Below are 16,663 nucleotides of genomic sequence, written 5' to 3' on the forward strand. Positions count from 1 at the left end.
CCCAGGAATGTTATTTAGTTATGCGATATATGAAGTAGTAGCTGATCTAGGGGCACATACACTTGCCTTTTTGCCTTGGGGAGATCTGGATCTCCTCCATGACACAATTTTGTCACCATTCCCACTACAATTTAAATGCTTGGATCTCTCCATGGCATTTAATCCTAGTTCGGCATTCCCACTGGCGTTGAATCATTTCCAAATGAGGTGCCTCCATTTCTGGAAATGTTCCACACTTTGGATTGTCCCAGTAGCATTTCTCACTACTGAAATCTGATCATTGTGGCACCAAAAAAAGACGTGGTAAGGACCTTTTGAACGGGGGTGTTTAAGTGTTTTTTTCTCGCTTCCCCCACCAAACTGCACAGAGTGCAGTCAGGGTGAGTATGAACACCACACAAATAGCCTGTTTCTAAACCAGGTTATTTTGTAGTGTGAATTGCCCTAGGATTCTGGCATTCTTTTCCATTTCTGTATGTTTGGGATTTCCCTAAACATTCTGATAGCTATAGTTTTTTTGTGGGTTTTTCGGGCTATGTGACCATGTTCTGGAAGAGTTTCTTCCTGACGTTTCGCCAGCATCAGTGACTGCTATCTTACAGATGCTGGTGAAACGTCAGGAAGAAACTCTTCTTGAACAAGATCACATGCCTGATAAACCCACAAAAACTATGGATGTTGGCCATGAAAGCCTTCGACTTCACATTCTGATAGCTGCTTATTCCCAGCAACCATATTTTTTTCAATTTTGTTGGCATTTATCATCTTAATTCCCTAGTAGGGAGCTATGCCATGATCCCTATCATATTTTCTACAAGCTCTACTTCTGGGATGACTGGATAAGTATCAGAGCATGTGGGTGTGAACCTCTTTTCACTTTTATCCACAGCTGTTCCCCATGGCAACTGAGATGGGGGAAGATGTTCTCAGACAGGAAGTAATTCAACATGTTATTTTTCCTAAAGAAGGTGTGCAAATTCAATCAGGAGAAGACAAATTCCATATGTATATTTTTAATAGACTAATAGCCACCCTCCTCCACAAAATTACATACATGTGCACAAGTTAGATAAGTGTAGAAGCTGATCCAAGCTCTATGATTTGACATATGCTCACATGACAGAAAGTCAATATCAGTTTCAGTCTTGAATTAAATTTATTAAAATAGTTGCGTTCTAGGATCTCTTCCTTGGTAGGAGCATCTTTCATTGTATACACAGATACCAAATATTTAATGATTATCTATCTATCTATCTTTTAAATAAATTTATATATGGATTGTCTGTTTCAAATAATATCTCAAAGTAGATGTAAATAAAAACAAAACAGAAATGGTTGTGTGTGACATCAATTTGCTTTCTTTCTGGCAGAAGAGTTAATTGCTTGATTTTTCTCTTACATAACATGAGGAGCATAGTATGTAGAGAAATTAGAAAGCTGTTGACCAGTTGCTATCTTCTGTGACCCATTTATTTATTCATTCATTCTTCAGTTCACTAGTCTCGTATAACAAATTGTTCTCATGACAACTTACATAAAAACAGCTATAAGACAAATATCAACATACAAAGTTTAACCTCAAAAGCAGCACAATAAACTATTTTACATCGGTAGAGATTTTCCATTACAGGCAACAAACACAAGAAGATCTAAAATGTTTCACACAAATAAAAGCATTGTAAGATGCACCTGCCAAGTAGAGTATACAATCTGAAAGCGTGAAAGAAAAAAAAGTATTTGACTGGCACTGAAAATACTAAGATAGGTGTCAAGCTGATTTCTGTGTGAGGAATTATTTTATAATGGGGCTGCTCACTGAGAATATCTACTCAGTGAATAGCCATTCTTTGCATCTTGGAACACAGTGACATTCTTGAGTAGAGCCTCTAATAAAGATCTCAGGGCACAAGTAACTAATAGATGTATATGTTTATTGTTGTGTGCCTTCAAGTTGTTTCCGATTTATGGAGACCCTAAGGCGAACTGAACCTATCATGGGGTTTTTTTTGCAGGTTTCTTCAAAGGTGTGTCATTGCCATCCTCTAAAGGTGAGACTGTGTGACTTGTCTAAGTTCACCCAAAGGGCTTCCATGGCTGAGCTGGGATTCAAACCCTGGTCTCCCAGTGTCCGAGGCCAATGCTCAAACCAGTATACCATGTTGGCTATTGAGGGAGGAGAGAGAGGCAGGCTAGCTCCCACAGGCCTGCCTGGAAGAAGACAAGCCCTCCTTCATCCTCCATCTTAAGTGAGAGAGAGGCAGGGCTGCTCCACCAGGCCTGCCTGGAAAAGACAAGCCCTCTCTTCATCCTCCATCTTAGAGGAGAGAGAGAGGGGCGCTCAGAGGGAGAGAAGAATACTGGACCTGATCTACTCCCCCCCAACCATTCCCTTCTCCTTTGTGTCGTGTCTTTTTAGATTGAAGCCTGAGGCAGGGAACTGTCACTATCCCTCGGATTCCCAGTGATGGGGCAGTATATAAATAAATCCTATTATTATTATTATATTATTATTATTATTATTATTATTATTATTATTATTATTATTATTTATATTTGTTACTGGATACTAGAATTACTGTATTTCGTCCATTCCATATTACTCTGCTCAAACAGTTGCATATAGACTAGCATGACAACCATTTTGTTTGTGCAATGTGAGACCCAAATTTTATGTAGCCAATACCTCCAGCAATGCTCACAGGAGGTTAACAAGGAAAAACTATCTTGTCTAGCAGGCATACTTAAATATTTCTTGCTGGGTTGGGGAAGTGCTGCCAATGAAACAATGGAATATATTTTCCCGCTACTTGCTGAGCAGAATTTGGCAGACTTTCTTGCAGGAAAAATGGAATCCTGTGGAGGCAGATTCCTTTCAATAATACCTCTTGTAATCTGTAATGCATGAATCATTCTCACTTTGTATTAACTGGTGTGTCTTTCTCAAAACTAAGTAGGATACTTTTAGAAAAGAATCTTTATTTCTAATCATTTCTGAACAGTTCACATTTGGGCTTCAGGTGTAATTTGGGGGAGAGCCATCAATGAACATACTGTGCAGAGCCATTGGGCACAACATGTTAAATACTTATTATTAAAAAAAAACCATGTTGTATACATTTCCTGAAAACCCTGAAATCATCCAGTCCTCTATAGTAAGGGTGGGGATCCTTCTTACTCTTGAAGGCTATATTCCCTCAGGAGTAACCTATTGATTACATGATGGTGATGGGTGGAGCTGAATTGGAATGGAGGTCAGCATTCTCTTTTCAACCCCTAATTTTCTGCCCAGCAGGCTGGCAGACCAAAGACAGATCACTCTTGTCACAGGGCTTTTAAAATTAGGCTGCCTCTTCATTGACTTTCTCCACACCATAAAGCACAATAAAAACATTATAATCAAAAGAAAGGAAGTAAAATAAGCAGGCCAGAGACACACTGTACTAGTGCTACTCAAAGTGGTGGTCCCTGGACCAGTGCTAGTCTCTGAGCCAGTGGCTTGCCAGTCCCTAGGCAGGTTTTCAGAAAGGGAAGAAACAATTGTAGCCAGAAATATAGTACCAGTCCTTGCTACTTTGGCATAAAAGTATATTTTCTGCATACAAGTTGATGCACCCTTGCCTGTCCCTTTTGCCATTTGGAAACCATTATGTTTCTCTGTTTTCTGTTCTTACAGTAGCCTCTTGTCCTAAGTACAGATTCCTCATTAGGACTATCAGATGTAGCGGCACTTCCTTTTCTTTAAGAGCATTCCATAGCTTTTCATGATCTATGCAATCAAAGGCCTCGTTATAGTCTATAAAGCCCATGCTACCATATATACTCATCTATAAGTCTAAAAATGTATGCCCAAAAATTGACCTCAAAAACCCCGGTCAGCTTATTTATGAGTCAGTATGGTAATGCGATAGCAGCTCTTTCAAATTTCCCCATGTGGTTGGGAGAGAGTTTGGTGACTGAATGCTGTTACACTGACCGCTGCTGTCTGAGGAGCCAAGGGTGAAACCAAAGTTTAAACGTGGAAGCAAAAAGCCTCATGAGTCCCTCTTGCTGTGTGCACACATACACACACTGAAGGAACCCCCAAGTTTTATCCTTGACTTATCCATGGGTCATGGCAAAATCCATAATTGTGGCCCACAAATCTACCCTCGACTTATACTTCTAGTTGAGTATACACAGTAATTTTCTTCTAAAATTCTTTAGCTTGCTCTATTATCTATTGTATGTTTGCAATGTGATCCCTAGTGCCTTTCCCTTCCCTGAATCCCGCTTGGACGTTTGGCAATTTTCTCTCCAGATATGATTGGAGGCTATGCTACAGAAATTTGAGCATAATTGTGCTTGCATGGAAAATTAATACAACAGTCGTATAAATGCTGAAGCCTTTTCTGTCTCTTTTGTGGATGGGAATGTATATTGATTGTTTCCAGTCTGTTGACCACTGTTTTGTTTTCCATATTTGTTGGCATATTTTGGTTAGCACAGGAATTGATTCTGTTTGTGTTATGTGTAGCAGTTCAATTGGGATATCATCTGTTGCTGGTGATTTATTCTTTCCCATTTTTCTAAGTGCTGCTTCCACCTTGCTTTCCAAAATTCAGGGTTCATGTGGTTCTTCATTCCATGTATTTGTTTCTTTTATATAGCTCTTCTGTGTATTGCTTCCATCGTCTTTTTATTTCATCTGGATCATTTAGCATATTCTTCTTCTGATCATAGATCATCCCCACCCTTGGTTTTAATTCTCCTTTGAGTTAGCAGATCTTATGAAAGAGGTATGTTGTTCTTCCTTTGTTGTTGTTGTTGTTGTTGTTGTTGTTGTCATCTATTTCTCTGCGTTATTTATTACAGTAATCCAGTATAGTTTATTATAGTAACTATAGTATAAGTTTGACTACACTCTCCAAAAATACAGGATCCGTGGGGAGCAAGGAGTCACAAACTAAATGGATCTTTTCCTATTCTGCTGCTCTGTCTATCTATTGTTTTGTGTTTTTATCTTGGGTAGACTGGTATATTTATGAATTATAGACGTAGCCCTGAAAAACTCTTGCCAAGAAAACCCCATGATAGGTTTACCTTAGAGTTGAACGCACACAATAACAACAAAAAGTTATGAAGAGAGGAAACTGCATTTGTTACATTTTGTTTGTCTGTTCCAAAGAGGGAAAATGTAATACCTCCAGGCTTATCTTACAATTTGGGGTGAGGCACCCCTTAGAGCTATAACCATAACTGGCACTCATAAGGGACTTTATGTAAAATGTGATGCAGATTGCACCAGTTATTTGCATTATGCTGGAGGTTATATCCTGGGCAAAATGGCTGATACAGTTCTAAATGACTTGATCTCTGGGTAAATAATTGGGGGGGGGGGCCTTCCCAAAGTCTGTTCTTGAACCACATCTGTACAGATGCCTTTTCAGGTAGATTCAGTTATGAGAAGGATTTCTTTACTTTCATTAACTGCTACACTTATATTTAAATAAAATAATAATGCTGCAATTACTGGGCTACATGGCATTAAAGTTGAGAATAAATACAAGGTAGTCCAGTATTGATTTTGTTTGCCTTTTAATGTCAGTGTGTGCTACCTGGTACCCAGTCTGATTGTGGCCACCCCAGGAAAATCAAGATAGGATAGAGTGGTAGGGAAAACAAGAGGTATTAAAGCAAAACAGAGAGAATTAATCATGAGTGCTCAAACAGTACTCCCCACACCTTGAATTGGTACTGATCTGTATTCTAAGAAATTCAATTTTTTCCCCAAGTGCTGAGAACAACTGTAATACAAGGACGATTGCTAGGAAACTACAAAGGCAACTCCTGCCTTCTTCTATAGTTCTGTAATTTTATTTTATTTTTTGAGTGTGTGGGAAGGAACTTTAGTTATACCATTACAAAGAAAAAGGCACACATGCAGATATTACACACAATACAAAATCTGGCTGCTTTCTAAAGCCTTGCATCCATTTGGCCTTGTTTACATTTTTGTTGCTTTATTTACATACAGTTTTTAGATGCAGTAGAATGCAATATTTGGAGATCACTTTTAGATGGAATAGAAGCAAGACTACAATTAGCAAAAAATAAAAATTAAAAATAAAATAAAAACCAACTTAGAAAAATATTCATATAACAGTTCTATCAGCTATTTCCCAGCATTGCACTATGAAATAGGGTCCATGAGTTAAATCCTGTTTTGGTTGAATGAGTCCTTTTGAGTTCACCCTTTATTATCTGATGATGACCTTTTAGCAAGGTTTCGGTAAGTCGTTCTGTTTCACCAATTGAAAGGTACTAAGTTAGAAGAGTGCTATGTTTTGGCTGATCATTATGAAATATTTTATTGTGAAAGAATTTTTTTATTCAACTGTAAACTATAATTTTTTTAAAAGTGAACTATTTCTTAGGTTTAGGCAAAGGTAATGACCTTGAATTCATTATCCTGCTATAAGTAGGAACAAACATGAACTGACCTACAGGTAGAAGCCTGTGTAGAGCATCCCATGACATGTTTAGTAAATTATAGCTGGAAGAACAGCTGCAAAGTGATTGAATAACCTCTATTTCCTTGGACTCAGCAAATGGGGTGGAATGCACTTTATGACCTATAAGATAAGAGGCAAAAACTATGCCACCTCTGTGTTAAGTATGGTGTCCTCCTTTTCCTTGAGAGAATGATGTCAGTCAGACTTATAGCAATAGCAAGTACATTTCTATACCACTTATCAGTGCACTTAAGCACTCCCTAAGTGGTTTACAAAGTGTAAGCTAATTGCCCCCAACAATCTGGGTACTCATTTTAGCGACCTAGGAAGGATGCAAGTCTGAGTCAAGCATGAGCCCTTTTGCTGGTATTGAACCTGAAACCTTATGGTTTGTGAGTGAGTGGCTGCAGTACAGGCATTTAACCACTGTGCCTCCAGGGCTTCTATTTATTTAGTTCTGTATACACTAAAAATCATTACTAGAATCAGTAAGCTACATCCCTGTGTATTAAATTTGTGAAATAGAAATTAATCTGTGTTATATGTTCCTGAGTATACTGTATATATTCATGTATAAGTCTAGAAATTTGGGTCAAAAAATTGACCCAAAAAAAACTGACTCGATTTATCCACGGGTCAATGTAAATACTGTATCTTAACTCTTATTTAAAAGAAGGAACCATCTCCTGATGAAAAGCAAGAGTATAATATGTGAAGCACTGACCCCCTCTACTTTCTCATCCATCCAGCCTTAAGAGTCAGCACATAGAGTTAATAAGTTATTTGACATTGTTTTGCTTTGCTTCATCCTTTAGATCTTTTGTTATATGCCCCTAAGTTTTACCCTCGACTTATCCACGGGGTCATAGCAAAAGTCCATAATTTTGGCCCCAAAACCTGCCCTCGACTTATACATGAGATCGACTTTTAGTCAAGTATATACGATAAAATCCTTACTCGATCATATCAAGCTCAAGGTCCACCTAATCCAGGAACCTAGCCAGGGACAAGCAACTAGCAGGCATTAGCTGATCCACAAGAAGTTTCTAAAGACTAAAGAAAGTGAAGCAATCTATTTTGGTAGTTATTATTCCATAGCTTTTCCCCACCTGGCCTGTTTCCGTTGTTGTTCCTTCGAGTCATTTCCAACCTATCCCATTACTACGGCAAACCAATCACAAGGTTAGTCTGATACATAATATTAAAACAGAATGTAGTGAGGGTAACATTCCTCCCTCCCAACTATTTGACTGTGTTAATTTGCTCAGTGGAGTCCCCGTTCCTTGTGTCATCCAGTGTGGGGGGGCCAGGGCTTCCAGGGATGGTGCACATAGCCTCTCCCCGCATTGCCCCATCGGTCCTCATGTGCAGAGATGGACATGATGGCATGGAGGGGAGCTTACATAGCCTCCCTCATGGCTGCCCCATCGTTTTCCTTGTGAGGAGAAGTATGGTACAGGGGGAAGGCCTGTCTGGGTGTCACCCCTATTCTAGGGTGTCACCCAGTGCAAGGCATGTGCTCTGCAGCCTGCTAGTGATGCCACTAAATTTTGTCAGGCATCTGTGCAGCAATCAGGAGGAATTTAGGTGAATACAATATATACATTTTTACAAATAAATTATTGCCACAAGGAGAATAATATGTGAGGGGAGTTTATTATTGTTGTTGACTGCTCTTGAGTCGATCTCAATCCATGACAACCCCATGAATGAGACATCTCCAAGAATCCCCATCCTCCTCTGCTTAGTTCCTGTAACTTCATACCTGTGGCCTCATTAATAGAGTCCATCCATCTAGCATGTGACCTTCCTCTCTTTCTACTTCTTTCCATCTTTCCTAGCGTAATTATTTTTTTTCCAGTGAGTCATGCCTTCTCATGATGTGACCAAAGTATGATAGACCCAGTTTAGTCATCTTGCCTTCCAGGGAGATTTTTGGGTTCATCTGTCTAGGACCCATTTGTTTGTCTTTTTGGCTGTCCACAGAATCCTTAGCACTCTTCTCCAGCACCACTGAGGGAAAGCAAGTATCGTATGTTTAACTTCCCACACTTTGGCCTCCAACCTTAGAAATGGGATAGTGTTGGCATAGGAAATAACCACATGTTATGTCTCTCCCATTATGGTCTTCCCATGACTTGCATTACTGGAACAATACAGGAAGCGGCCACAGGAAAGTCATAACTCGTCTAGATAACTCATGAACAAACTCTATGGAGCATGGAGTGGGGAAATGTTAAAAGACAACCTGTTTTGTTTTGTTTTGTTTTAAAACCCAATGAGAGAAAGCAGTTTGGCTTTAGAACTGAATTCTGAATACTAAGTTCATAACTGAGGGACATTTGGATTTAACCAGGCGTTGTCTCTGTGAACACTAAAAAAAAAAATTAAAAAGGTTGTTTATTATTCAGCATTTCCATGCCACAGAACAGTGGGTTTTTTCTAGGAATGACAGGAGGCAAGCATGGATGCATAGCTACTTTGACTTCTTTTTTCCTGGTGGCTTCCAGTCACAAACAAATGAACAGAGCACACACTGCTTGTGTTTCGTAACCTTTTCAGCTGGTCCTATTTCAATTAGAGGAAAAATGAAGTACTACAGATTAGCTGTTGCAAAACATCTTACGTGGCAGCATGATGATTTGCATATGTTGTAGGAGTCCAGGAAGGCACCAGTGCCTCCTTCTTTTTGACATTTTTTTTACATGGCCTTAAAAGGATGTGGGGAGGAGACAGAACAGGGTGTTTGCTCTATTTATTGAAAAGTGAGAAATAAGGCCATTAGCTCACAACTGTAGCTGACAACATGAAACTGGACATATTATTTGGTTCATTTAAAACACCATCTATTTAAACAATAGTTTTTTTTCCCCCAGCTAATAAATGTCTTATATGCTATGTCCAGTAATGATGAGAAGCCTGATAAAACATATTATGCCAGAGGGGTGTTTCATGACAAGAGGTTTAAAGATTAATCAATTTGTTTCAAACATTTTTAATTCTGTAGATAGCTTAATTGCATTTTAACTTAACTTGTACATACATATTTACTTATCTCTTTGTTAGAACTTTTGTTTTAATTCTTGCAATCCTCCTTGAGTTTCAGGTTACCTTTCTTAATACACTTATTAATTATTTATTTATTTGTTTTCTATATTTATAAATTACCTTTCAATGTTAGCTTGTTCAAGACAGCTATAGGAAAGCAATTACAGTCGGCCCTCGCCTTACGCGAGGATCTGTTCCGGATCCCTCCACGTAAGGCAAATTCCGCCTATGCTCAAGCCCCATTGGAAACAATGGGGCTCGTGCACAGCGGCACGGCGGCGCGCAATGGGTGTGCGCCCATTCAACTGAATGGGACGCACCACCCCTTCCACCCTGCATGCGCCCCGCGGCTTGAGCGTGTAAGCTGAAGTCCGTGTAAAGCGCGCCTGCGTATGACACGGGCACGCTGTACTAGGCTTAATATACTTCTGTAAAGCATCTCTTCTCCATAACTTTTATTATGCTGCATAAATCCAAACACATCTTGACCTGTCAGTCCTCTGGCTTTAAATCCATGAGATTAAAAAAAATCTCATTTTATTCTTTCCCCAAGAGTACAAATTATTACTGTGTTTATATTGCTTTTCATTGGGCTCCTTCTTTCTGTTTTTGAACTGTTTTCATGCAGAGTTCTATAATTTTTCCAATGAATGTTCCATCCTCCATTTTGCAGGTAGCTGAAATATCAACCATTCTTCATTCTTCACATTATTGTTGCTGGAAAAATGTGCTTAAAATATTGTTTTCCACAACACCATCCAAAGAAGTGGATATGCTTTCTGCACATACAGTACTTTTGCATTCTCAGATACATGAGTCTAAGGACCTTGAAAAAGCTGGGTTCCCATAATAGCATGTGTGACTTTTGAAATACAGTGCAATTATTAATGGGATTGATTATTTATATATATTCTTAGAAGGCTGCAATTCAGCAACTTCTAAAAATAATTATTTGAGGGCAGTACAGAATTGGTATAACTATGTGTCTCTTGGATATATAGAAGAAACATAAGTTTTCCAGTGTTTTACCCATTTGGTAAGATTCTATTTTCATAGATAATCTAAAAAAGTCTTTGTAGGTTTTTTATTATTATTTTCCTAAGGATGGTAGATAGCCATATATACTCATGTATAAGTCAGAGAAATTTTATTCAAAAAATTGACCCCAAAAACCTGGTCGACCTATCCATGGGCCAATGTAAGTACTGTACCCTAACTCTTACCATAAAAGGAACCATCCCCTTCTTTGGAGTAGAGAGGCAAAAGTTGAGAGTCTAGTCCATCTTGGGAGAACCTAAAAGAAGCACCAACCCCCTCTATTCTCTCCACTGTGAGACCACTTTTGGCCTTTTTGAATGCCTGGACAGGAAAATGGGGCTCTTTGGTACTTCCCCTCAACGGAGATCCTAGAGGAATCGGGCTTTGAAGGATTTGAATAAAACATTTATGTATGTTTGTCTGCTTTTCTGGGTTAAAATCAGGCAAAGTTATCACATCAAAGTTAAAGATTATAATTACTGCTAACATAGCCACCATTTTCTTTGCTTCATCTTTACATCCTTTTTGACATGTGTGCATTTTCTTAACCCCATCCATGCCTTGCTGTCTCCCCCACACATTGCACACAGCCATCATTTACTGTAGTTTCCTCCTCATCCACCCAGCTATGAGGGTGAACATAGTTAAGCCTGCCAGAATTTTGTAAGTTCTTTGGGATCTTTTTGCTTTTTTTGCTTTGTCCTTAACATCCTTTGTTATGTGCTTCTAGATTTTATATTCAATGTGTCTATGGGCATATCAAAATCCATAATTTTGACCCCCAAATCTGTCCTTGATTATCAATTGAAGTCAATTGATACCAGAGTATATCCAGTACATAACAGTTTGGGCTGTTCAGTAAAAGTATCCATATATATAAATAGATCAATTTACCTCCATGTCAGGCTCAGAGGTACCTCTGGCCAAGGCTGACCTGTGGTGCTTTCTTTTGTTTGTAATCCTGTCCTTTTCTCTAGGACTGAATTCTTTCCTTTTCTGAAACTGAAACCAAACCAGGCAGCATTTGCTCAGTTATCAATTATTATTGCTTCTTTTCAGATATCATTTTTGATAGTACTGTTTAGCAAAAGTCATAATAGCCATTATTCTTTGTTACTCCACAGAGTGGTTACACCTTGCTCCTATAGATCATGGATGACCTCTGATGGAAAGTTATCATTAGGACGTTTTGCTGAAGTGTATAAACAAGAAGACATCTTGGACTGCATGTCAATTTTGCTCTTCCACTTTCATGTAGGTTATAGATATTTCCTTGATATACAAGGATGTTTTCTTTCTCCAGCAGTAAGTATCAAATTGGTGTTCACAATTTTGCAATACACACACACACACACACACACACACACAGTAGAATTGACAAAGAATTAGATAGCATATCTCCACTTAAGTGAGACCATATAGCTTGTAGATATTTTAGTTGAGAATATTAAAATAACCAAGTAGGAGAAGAGAATGTATCTTTCGGTTATGAAGAAAAACACTTGTTCAGAGAATAAGATCAGAACAATTGGTCATAAAATACTTGAATTCTCTTTATCACACTTACCATTTGTCTTTCATTAGAACAAGATTCCAAATATATAGCTATGTTAGTCTGTGGCTAGTCTAATTCCTCAGATGCATTGATCAAGATGCCACACAAAAATTGAGACATATAGCCCTGTGGTAAATTTATAAGAAATTATTAAAGTTTCTTAACTCCAAAAGGAGCTAATGTTCCTAAAGGCAACCAAATTGCAGCCAGCTCAGGAAAGTCTCTTCATAATTATTCAGTAAATAAGTGAATTAGTTCCTTTATTTATCTGCTGTTTTCTACTTAAAGAACTCTTTGTGCACATGCTATAAGCATAACTGAAGGGGAAAAATATAATATTGTCTTCTTCAACAAAGGGCTGATGCTTAATCTGTATCCAGAAAGCACAAATGATAGAGCCTAGCCGCAGCAACAGTCTAAGCCTACCTCTGCACTGCAGAAATAATGCAGTTTGACAGTGCTTTAAGTGCCACAGCTCAATGCAATGGTATCCTGGGATACGTAACCAGAGCTCTCTGCCGGAAATGTCTAAATATCTCACAAAACTTCAGATCCCAGAATTCCATAGCATTGAGACATAGCCTAAATAGTGACTATTATTTGTTATATGACGTTTTTAATTTGTTGCCTGCTTTACTTTATTGTACCCTTTCCTGTATTGTTGTTGTTGTTATTGTTATTATTATTATTATTATTATTATTAACCTTTATTTATAAAGCGCTGTAAATTTACACAGCGCTGTTATGTATTATTTATATGTATTATGCTATTATTTCTTAGACTGTATGCCATGGGCAGATTTACTTTATCTATTTTATTGTTGGTATGTACAGTGCTGTGTAAATCTACAGCGCTATATAAATGAAGCATAATAATAATAATAATAATAATAATAATAATACAGAGAAGTGAGATTTTAAAGGAACTCAGTAGCACATTTTGATCAAGAACCTAAAGCCATCTATGTATGGGGCATTCATGTAACCATCTATACCCAAAACTGATAGCAGATGCAATCTTTTGTAGAGTTAGTTGGTTTCTGTTTGTGAATGGTGTACTTGGAAGTCATCCTTTTTCAAAGAACATTTAACACAGAAAGATGAATGTACTGGTGAGTAGTGATTTGAGAAACCCATGTTTTTCTTCTCGTTCATTGAGAACTTGATGAGAATTTCTTTAAAAAATATTCGTTCCACAAGTCCCCCTTCCAAAAGGTGATTTCTTCTCTCCCTTTCAGCAGCTAGCGAAATATTTTTCACAGATTTCTCGAATGACAATAAAAGACAAGTCGAATAATTACGCGAATTACTTTGCATTTCAAACTCAATTACCATGTCAAAAGGAAGTTTGGCAGAGGTTTAAAGAACATTCCTATGCTTTAAAAAAGCTGAAGGCACACACACAAAAGGGGGGGGAAGCCCAGTCTCAACAAATAAACTGTGATTGAAGCCCCAACAAGAAATGGTAGAGTTGAGGGGACCCTCAAGGACCATCCAGTCCAACCCCCTTCTGCTTTGAGGGAATACATGGGATCCAACTCTGCACCTCTCCCATGATGATGCCAAGGTCATGCAATAATAATAATAATAATAATAATAATAATAATAATTGGCAAGGAGAGTGCAGAATATCCATGAGTGAGAGAGTGTGACTTACCCAATGTCACCCTGTGGATTTACATGGCTGAGCTGGGATCAGGACTCTAGCCTCCCAGTTCACCCTAGAAATTCACTGGCTGACCTTGGGCAAGTCACATGCTCTCAGCTTCAACTCCAACTCCTAGGTATTCCTTCATGGTAGAAGGGGAGGGGTTGGATGACCTATTGGAATCCCTTCGAATGCTAGGTTTTATCCATCATGGCAGAATTCCTGCCATTGCACCCCACCCTGCCCCTCCTTCTCTTTTGTGAGGGTCACACTCTCTCAGCCTCAGAGATATCCCATGGCAAAACTCCTCTTTATGCCAAGAAAACCCTCGGTTTGTCCCATCTTCCAGTGCCATCCTGATGTTGAACAGGGGTCAGACTAAATGTCCTCTAGGATCCCATGTATTCCTATGTATTACTTCATAGCAGAAGTGGACTGGATGGTCCTTGAGGGTCCCCCAACTCTAGCATTACTTGTTTATTTGTTGAGATTTTTTTTTCTTTTGTGTGTGTGTGTGTGCCTTCTGGTTTTTTCAGAAGAGGAATGTTCTTTAAACATCTGCCAAACTTCCCTTTGTCAGCCCCACCTCCTTCTTCTCTTTTGTGAGAATTTTAATGGCAGAGCATAATGTAAAGAGGAGAAGGCTCCCTCCTTTAGTTCTGTTTTGTATTTCAAAGCAAAGCTGTGAGTGAGAAAAGATGGGGGGGAATCACTCTAACAAAGGAAATAGCCCCTGGTAAAAGCCAGTATGAATGGTAGCTTTTCTTACGCAAAATACCCAAGTCCTGGAGGTCGAATTGTCAGCTCAGTCTTGTCTCTTCACTTCATTTCAAAATTATTAAAAATAAAAATTCTTACTCATTGATCGAGAAGTGCTCAGAATTTCTTCTCTCTAAAATGTTATCGAAATTGTCGAATTAGGCATATTTCTACTAATTTTCGAATTTTGGAGAATATTCTTTACATCCATACTGGTGAGTAGCTGACAGAAAAGCCTGCCTCATCTTATATCAAATCCTAGCTACCCCACATGTTGATGCATGCTACCTCAGACTGGGTTTGTGTTTCTGAGTAAGAACATGGGGTGAAAGAACTGTGTGTGCCTGTTGACTTATGGTGACCCCATGAATTTTATCAAGCTAAAATAAGAGATCTGGTAAAGAGATGACCATTCAAAAGAACTGAAGACATACATCAGCTTATACACTGGCCATTTCCCCTTGTCCTGGCTACACCTCAACACAGACTCTATAGTTTGAATCTATGGAAGTGAGCTGTTACTTTTATCTTGTAAAAATCATATGCTTTAATTGCCAATTTCCTGTATCCCAATATAGCATTCTCACAGAATCACAGACTCCTCAGTTCAAAGCGGCTGGAAGGGCCACCTAATCAAATCCCCTGGCATTCAGGAATACACAATTAAAGCACTCGTGAAAGATGCCCATCCAACCTCTTTAGAACCCCCCTCCCAAATAAACAGAGTCTACCACTGTCTGAAGCAGTCTATTCCACTGTCAAACACTTCTTACAGTAAAGAGGTTGTTCCTAACGTTTAGGTGGAATCTCTTTTCTTGTTATCTGAATCCATTGGTTCTTGTTATGGTCTCTGAAGCAGCAGAAAACAAGCTTATGATTAAAGTAAATAGGTCTATTTTTTCAAAGGCTTATAGATGCTGTAAATCATTTTGTCTAAGACAGATGTCTACTTGGGTTTAGATCTGGAGTTCAGTAGTTACACACAACTCAGATCACCTGCATAGAGTAATTGCACGAGATGGGAGTTTCTGTTCCCTCCAAACACATATTGTCATTATATCAAGATTGCTTTTTGCAAGGTCTTATCATCATTATTTATGGCATTCATGCACCTTGGGAAGGGAAGAAACACCATTGAGAACTGATGTAAATGTTACATGTGCAGTGATCTGGGGTGAAACAACATTAGTTCGTCAAGTTATCAGTGCCACTCAGTGAATATAATCACATAATTCTGAAGATCAGAGTCAAAGCAGGAATTCAGCTGAACAGAATTTCATATGCTTCCATACAATATAACTACTAGAAAGATTTACTAGCTTGTCCAACCTTGTAAAAATATAATACACAAGAGAGAATGAAGAGGGAATGGTGTAATCAGTGTCAAGGAAAATATTGAGAACTGTCATTCTGAAAAGGCAAGAACTGAAAATAACTTTGTTAATTAATAATAATTGTTTTTGTTTTTAATAATTTCTTAAAATTAGAAATTGAAGAAACCGTTTACACTGATGATGAAGAAACTTTATAGGCATATGCAGCAGAGAGATAAGTAGTTGAAACACAGTGCCTGAAAAATGAAGTCAAAGAAGAAAATGACCATATGAAGAATGGAAAAACTGCTAAAGAGGATGTCGGGATGAAAAATAAAGGCACCATGAAGACAATTCCAGACAAATAACAGATACCTAAATTTAATCCAGTGAAGAAGAGAAAGCCAATGCAAAAAAAAGGAAAGGTCAAATGAGAGTTAAGAAAGATGAAGAATGAATTCAGTGGAACCTTCCTCAGGACGAGAGAGCCATTAACACCTTCAACTGCCTCTAGACCGTCCTCCCTGCCTGCAGTGGAACCTTCCTCAGGACGAGAGAGCCATTAACACCTTCAACTGCCTCTAGACCGTCCTCCCTGCAGCCTTCTGAGGAGTGACTTTCATCCACCAGGCCTCCCTCAGCGTAAAGGGCCTCTCTTTCCTACATCCATCTGAGGAGTGACTTTCATCCACTAGGCCTCCCTCAAGGGAAAGGACCTCCCATTCCTACATCCATCTGAAGATTGACTTTCATCCACTAGGCCTCCCTCAAGGGAAAGGACCTCCCATTCCTACATCCATCTGAAGATTGA

General features: G+C 38.7%; 1 long non-coding RNA gene across 5 annotated transcripts in view; it reads left to right on the forward strand.

Moving 5' to 3' along the window:
• The window catches only part of LOC121927970, a 52,381-nt gene extending 35,965 nt beyond the window's left edge, over positions 1 to 16,416 (forward strand). For 4 of the 5 annotated variants that reach the window (XR_006103412.1, XR_006103411.1, XR_006103409.1 and 1 more), the window contains 2 exons: positions 11,702 to 11,882; positions 16,027 to 16,416. This is a non-coding gene — a long non-coding RNA (uncharacterized LOC121927970). Of the gene's footprint in view, positions 1 to 2,012; positions 2,075 to 11,701; positions 11,883 to 16,026 lie in introns of those variants that run through there. The other variant, XR_006103413.1, reaches the window with a different exon arrangement.
• The last annotated feature ends 247 nt before the right edge of the window (positions 16,417 to 16,663 follow it).

The sequence above is a fragment of the Sceloporus undulatus genome, chromosome 4 (genome assembly GCF_019175285.1).
Source record: "Sceloporus undulatus isolate JIND9_A2432 ecotype Alabama chromosome 4, SceUnd_v1.1, whole genome shotgun sequence".
NCBI lineage: Eukaryota > Metazoa > Chordata > Lepidosauria > Squamata > Phrynosomatidae > Sceloporus > Sceloporus undulatus.